Below are 7,507 nucleotides of genomic sequence, written 5' to 3' on the forward strand. Positions count from 1 at the left end.
TTAACTTTATTTAACAGTCTTTCACAGAACATGTCGCCAGCCAGGAAATAAACTTCTTCTCATTTCTTCTTCTCCTCCTGCCGCATCTTACAGTGCCCCCTAGTGCCTACATCAGAACAGATATGTATACAGATCGCCACTAGTTGTTTTTGTCCAGATGTTGAAGCACAAGATCCTTTTGAAGAAGTCTGTGCATATCGAGCATTTGGGCTCTGTTGCGGTAACCTAATTTAAAGGTGTTTATCAACACACAGCAGCCAATCACAATTGACGATCAGGCTTCTATAGGGTGTGTTAATTTCAGAAAATGCACACTTTGTCGGGCATTATCACACTTATACCATGGTCACCTGCAAATTAAATAAATATTCAACAGTTTTTTTAATATTTTTTTTTCACAAGTTTTTAAGTCAATTTTAAAGCTCTATGTATAAGTCGCATATACGTTGCACATCAGTACAAGTTGAACCTCCGGCCAAATTATGCAAAAAAACTACAACTTATATTTAGAAAAATATGGTAATCAGCTTCTTAATTGTAAATGGTTTAGGTTGGTTAAAAATGTACAGTCTCAGGTGATTGTGTTGAAGTTTTTTATAGATATCTCTTGTATTTATTGAGAAAAAATATTTTCTTCAGTAGGTATGCGTAATTTATTGTAATAAAAACTATAATGTGTAATGATGAAATATATGTCATACCAATATTTTTAACTTATAATAAACAAAATCCTTTACATTTGAACTTTGATACTTTTTCAAAGACAGTCCTGGTCCTCCATGTTTGACCTGCAGTGTCAGAGATATAAGAAAGGGTTAATGTTTTACTGTTATCTAAGAAAAGGAGTCTGTTGAACCAGTCATGGCGTCCACGTGCTTCTGTAATGAGGAAGCGGTGTCTCAGCCAGTGTTAACCGAGACACAACCTGCAAACACATCATTAGCAAAACATCCCTCCAGTATTTACACAAGAGAAAGAGCAAAAATTGTGGGTATTATTTAACATAATAAAAGGTGTGGTGCTGCCACTCCACACTGTCTGAGCTTTAGATGTTTAAACACACACAAGATGAAAAGGGAGACGTTCTGACCCGACCCGAGGTTCAGCCATGTCAACGTTGTGAGTTCACCACATTTCGTCGCCTTGTACCTCCATGGTAGCGAAGCGGACCACCCACCAAAATCCAAGACACGGCTTTGTTGTTCTTGAATCCGCTCTAATTTGCCATCAACGACCTGATTGAAGACTTCTGGTGATCTTGGACTGTTTTGCATTTGAGGCATGGATTTGGACTCTCTGCAGTTTGGCTGACATTGAACGTCTTACATAAGGGAAATTAGATCAACAATGGATCGTAAGAAGTTTTATTTTTCTGATTTTTTTTAAAACCAGCTTTTAGTAATTGTATGCAAAACTTTTAGCTAACTGATCAAACATTTCAAGAATCGCATGTGTTTTGTTGCAACCCGGAAAAAACTTAAGAGAATGGTTCCACATTAGAAGCCATACAATTATACGAGCCACCTTGAAAACATAAAGTGACCATTCCTAATACAAATATTTAAAGGTTTAAAATTAATTTTCAAAAATTATGGTATAAATCATATTATTTCCATTCCAGATTTATTAATCAAAGAATGAGTTAAAAGTTGTCTTAAATTACATGAATACTGATGGATGTTTAACATTTATCACCATCATTTTGTCAATTTTCTTAAGGACTATATTTTTTGGTTTTTGAAAAGTGACTCTTTGCCCAATGATAGCTGGGATAGGCTCCAACAACACAATGACCCAGAAAATAATTTAGTTTCTTGGATTCAGATGGATGGGTGGACTTTGGTGACTCTGTTGCTTTCAAAACTTCTTGATAGAGTCCTATTTGTGTCCCATCCCTATATCTGCAGATGTACAAATTGACTGAAAATACGTTTCCAGTCATTTCTGGAATCTTTTATTTTGTTGGGAAGTCATTTGAAACATAGCCAGCTCCATCTTTATTCTTCATCTTTGCATCTCAGACTAACTTTAACAATAGTTTATTATACTTTTTAGTCTTCCATAAATACAAAAACATAATGACAAATGAAAGAAAAATGAGAATTACGAAAAGTAATTCATTATTTTCCTTTTAGGAGCAAAATTTTATTTAGAAACTGAAATAAAATTGATCAAATTGGCTTGTTCCTGAGAATCTCTTGCCCCTTAAATCATGAATGACTGTGAATGAATTCATATGACAAAATAATGAGTTCCAGAAAGTGATAGACTTTCACAGAAAAACATTTAGAAAATTATATTTTAATGTCTTCTGGCACGGAAAACCTTCATGCTCAACAGACCTTTTACAAACACAGAACTCTTGATTTTTGAGGCTTCAAAATAAAGAACCTCAACCATTCAAATAACTTTTAAACACATGCAAAACTCTGGCAAAAACCCAGTGGCGGGCCGTCAGGGCCTGCAAGGCCTTCTCTGCTGGCCTAAAAATATCTGAATCACAGACTGATATTAATTATTATTTATTTCCGTGAATACGTATTCTATAATTCCAAATGCTCTGTCTTCGTCCTTTCATTGCTGTCTCCCTGGTTGCGCTGCTTCCAGACGTGTATTTTCCTATTTAAGCATTAACCAATCACATTGCAGCACCATTTGTTGCTAGGGTCAAAGAAATCTGCCTGGAGGCCTTCACAATCAGTTCTGCGGGCCCTGTAGCATAAAATAATTGTCGACCAAACTGTTGCTTCAACCAATCAGATTTGGAGTAAGCACCACCAAGGCCTTCCAGCAGGCGCACGGAAACGTCAGCATTTTCACGCGCTTTGATTGGATAGTCGGAGAGTGTACTAGGCAGAGCTAGCAAACTGCATCTGTAGCGACTCAGCGAGCTGCACCCGCAAATGTATCAAGTGGATTTAATAGCTTTACTGCCAAAGCCATTTTCCAGAGGGACTTTTCCAGAAAAGCTGGACATTGTTAAGCAAAGTCGGGCAACTCTGAAGCTAGCAGGCCTGTCACCACCGGGACAAGGATTTGAACGTCACTTTCAGTCCTAACTACGAGCAGTACCTTCATTTTGGGGGCGCGATGAAAGCGCTGGATCCACAAACAGAGGAAAATCATCGCGGAGAGCGACACAGATTTAGACTTCCACCTGTCCACTAATTACGTGTTTGGTGGACAAAACAACCTGATCAGTGCGATCGGAGGAGATCAGAAGGGAAGTTATTAAAGCCCTGTTTGTGTCTGTTATGGTGGATGAGACAACAGACGCGAGTAACGCAGCGCAGCTCGCTCTGGTTCTGCGTTATGTGACGGACACAGGTGCCGAGGAGCGGCGTGTCAGGTTTGAAGATGTTACCAGTGGAAAGCGTCTCATCGTCTGATTTTTGGTGGAAAATGAATGTCTGGGTAAAGTTGTGGCACAGTTTTGTCTGGCACGGGTAAAGGAGTTCCGTGACTCCGTTGAGCGGGAGTGAAGCTGAAATCTACGAGGCTCCTGAACGCACCACGGGCGCGTGCAGCGCAAAATTCTCGCGCGCACTACCGACAATATTATTTTCCAGACACAGACCAGATTTCAAGATCACAAAAACTGATGTTTGTCTCCCTCCTCGACCACCAGAGGTTTCAGGAATACCAGAACAATTCCCGCATGCAGCCTTTTCCTGCTTATCAGCCACGGAACACTTTCTATCTGCGAAACGCATGGATTCTGCACGACAGAGTGATTGTAATCTTCTTAAGGATAGAAAGGATGGATTTTATTTAAATAATCTGGATTTTTGGTGAGTAAAATTTTACTATATCCCTACATAATATTGAAATTTTATCAGGTTATTTTGATGCTTTTGGTGTGTGTGTGGCAGCTAGAAGTTTAGAAGTTTTATTGCCATAAAATAGTTATTGAGGGTTGGATTGATTCAGATGGAGCACTACTGAAGGCTTAGGTGTGAAATGCACGGCCCGCCACTGCAAAAACCGACAGTTAATTAAAGGGAAAAAAGTATCCTTAAATATGCAACTTATTTTTTTTGTACACATAAACATAAAATAAATTAGTAATACATGTTAAAATATTTTTTTCCACATATTTATGACCTTAAATTAAGTCCATCAGGTCACATGACATCGTTTATCTTTTCACTTGTCTTGGTGATGAGGGGGACACACAGGAGTGGCAGCAGGAAGGTGGCGATGATAACCGGTGCTATCACGATGATCAGGGTGAGGATTGGGGGGTCCTGCATGTGAGTGCAGAGGGGGAAGTACCTCTGATGGACCTCCATGAAGACTTCATCTACCACAGACTGGTAACCTTTGCACCAGCTGCTAACAGCCTGGCTGTCCACGCAAGATGTCAATGTAAAGTAGATGCTGCAGAAGAGAAAAGTTCGTAAAAACGTCAGGAGGGATTCAGTCTATATTTATACTTAAAAAAAATAGTCATAAATTTGAGGTTTATTCTATTTACAATAAATGAGTAATATATGAAATACAATAAGAGGTGAACATAAGCCATGATCCACACTCTCCCAAAAATAATTAGAGCTTGGAGCCACAAGACTGGAAGAGTTACAGGTAAATACAGTTTGAAATAAAAGTATGTTTGTTTGAACATGGATTCTGGCAATATAGGAAAGATTTAGTGGATCCCTGACATTATTATTATTATTATTCTAATCTGGCCTGAAATCATGAAAACTAATATTGACACACAGCTCATTTGGAACTCTGGAAATCAATTCATAAAGCTGCAGACTGAGGCAACATCCATTAAAATGTCAAATGTAGATTTTTTTTTTAATGAAATGCGAGGCCTAATAAATTAAAGGGTCGAACCACTTTTTTGTTTTACTTACTGAATTATAGTCTTTGACTGTTAATAACATTTTTTGTTCATATGATGAGGACTATGTTACATTTGAGGCTGTGTGGACATTCATGAATTAATCAAGTTATTTAAACAAAAGAATGTATTCAATTTTTTTATTTCTTATGCTTCCCTTTTAAATTGATTTGAATGAATAGCCTATTTTGTTTTAACATCAATTAATTATTTTTTTAAATAATTAATTTAGTACTAATGTAAACTTCAGTAAAAAATATTTCATATATAACTGTCTGTATTACATGAAGCAACATGTCTTTCAATGTAAAATGTGTTTAAAACAAGTTAAACTAAAATTTTGTTAAAATACTGAAACATCAAAACACCTTTTTTTAAAAGTATGAGTTCCCTAAATCTACATAATCAATGGATTAAATGGAAATCTGCATTAGTGTAGCGTTGAAATATTTATACACTTTTTTAAATGTATAAAATCATTTAATTTTAGTAAAGAAATACCATTTCAAACCTTAAACTTAAGGATCTTTTCATTTATTTTTTCTTTAGTTTGTTTAAGTTTATCAAAAACAATTGTAAAAATTTTAAATTAATTAGAAATACTATGAATAAAAGTGAGCAGAGAGAATATTAACCTATAGACCATGCCCCATTCACACATTAATAGGAGTGGGTGTACTGATCTGAGTGTCGATAGTATTTATATTAAGGTGAAGTATTAATTCTAGAATGATGAGTTTGATAGTTTTGTTTCCTTTCTAGTTACTGTTTTCTTATTATTATAATAATATTGTGCCATGGTTAGCAAACATGTTTTTTATTTTATGTATGTTCAGTACAGATTGCTGTAATTAGCTAATAAACCTGTTAATTTGCCAAACGTCTCTATTTAAATAAAAAGTGTCAGTATTGATATTGGCAAAACTAGCCCTGTAATTACTTGGTATCGGCTTGATACTCAAATTCCCAGTATAACTAACCCCATACACTTTATTAATCTTGGTCAAATAATAAAACCAATAACAGCCAATTTTCAGGTTCATACATAAAACTAAATAACAGTGTTGCACACTTAAAAATATTTGGCTTCTACAGAAAGTATTTCTATCCTGGTGACCAGATTCTCATATAATTATCTTCTTAAAATAAAATAATGAAATGTCATTGAAAATAAAACTTTACGTTTATGTGAGTAGTTGAGAATAAATTATGTCTTGTACATCTCCTCATAGTGATGATTCTTTAAGCGGTCTCAGTCAGTTTTCATCGTGTTACAAACAAGGTAACAGTTTGCTTTTATGCTAACACGGCTAACGCTTTTATTATGGCAAATATGTTATTACTGTGAACGATTAAATAAAGTCTGACTGACTTACAGACCTACCTCCGACTCTTAGATTTTGCCTAATGTGCCTTATAGATGGATGTGTATTTTATATGACACAGTTTATTCATGTGGGTTTAAGTTTACATTTAAATGTATGTAAAGACTTTTTGTCTTAGCATGACTTTTCAGCGTAAATATACGGGAAGAATTCTCAGCCGTAATTACAAATAGACTCATTTGCACTTAGAATTTATGTCACATTGAATCCATTAAATGTTAAGTTTGTCAAAAAAAAGTTTAATTATTATTTGTATTACATGTACTTTTGACCTGAAGTTGAAGTTTAGTTTAGTGAAAGAAAGAATTAAAAAAAGTAAACCGCAAGAACACCACTCGAAGTATGAGGATGATAAATGTTTGGATTGGTGGGCTGCTTTTCAGCCTCTGGGTCAGGCGGTCTTATCAAATTAAACAGCGTCATTAAGACCTGGAATAAAACATGAGGGAAACACTGCTTTGGTCAACAGTAAAAACTTCAGCGTGAAACAGATCCAAGAAGGGTGAAACAAAGACGACTACTTGCAGTTTAAAGAGAGAACAGAGAGCCGTAGCGATCACAGTGATACAATAAAACTCATATCTGATTTTTTTGGTTGTTTTAAACGTCATATCTTTGAGAACTGGAAGCAAAAAGAGCAAAACGAAACCACAGCTCTAACAACCAGCTGTCAATGCGGTATTTCAGCGTGGAGCCCTAATCGAGCCTGACAGATGGAAACCTGATCAACAAGCGAGTGATGATGGACCTTCCCCTCTCACACACGGAGGAACTTCAGCCATAAACCACCTTTAAAATGAAATATAGATGATCACAGCCAAGATTTAACTGCAGCTCACTGTAGGCAGGGTGGCAGAAACTCCACGTCTCCATAAACAGCTACCGTCTGGAAGCTGGAGGCCATTCATCATTCATTACAATATGACTAATTTGCTGAACGCAGGACCATATGTGGGTTCCGGGAGGCATGAAAAATGTCTGCTTTTTTCCCCATGACTGGAGGTCTAATGTCTTTATTGGAGAGGTAATAAAGTTAAAGTGTGATATTCCACTTCAAACGCCTTGCCTGTGTTCTTGTTCTCTGGGCTCTTACCAAAGACAATCACTTTTGTGACAGAACAGTGATAGAAAAGTAGATTTACCCTTTGACTTCAGGCCATGGGCAGTTCTTCTGATACCCGCTGGTCTCCATGCTCTTGTTAAAGTCAGACAGACAGTCGAAGACATTGAGGTGAAACGTGTTCTGGTCGCATGGTGGAACGATAAACGT

Source organism: Oryzias melastigma, linkage group LG21 (assembly GCF_002922805.2).
Source record: "Oryzias melastigma strain HK-1 linkage group LG21, ASM292280v2, whole genome shotgun sequence".
Lineage (NCBI taxonomy): Eukaryota > Metazoa > Chordata > Actinopteri > Beloniformes > Adrianichthyidae > Oryzias > Oryzias melastigma.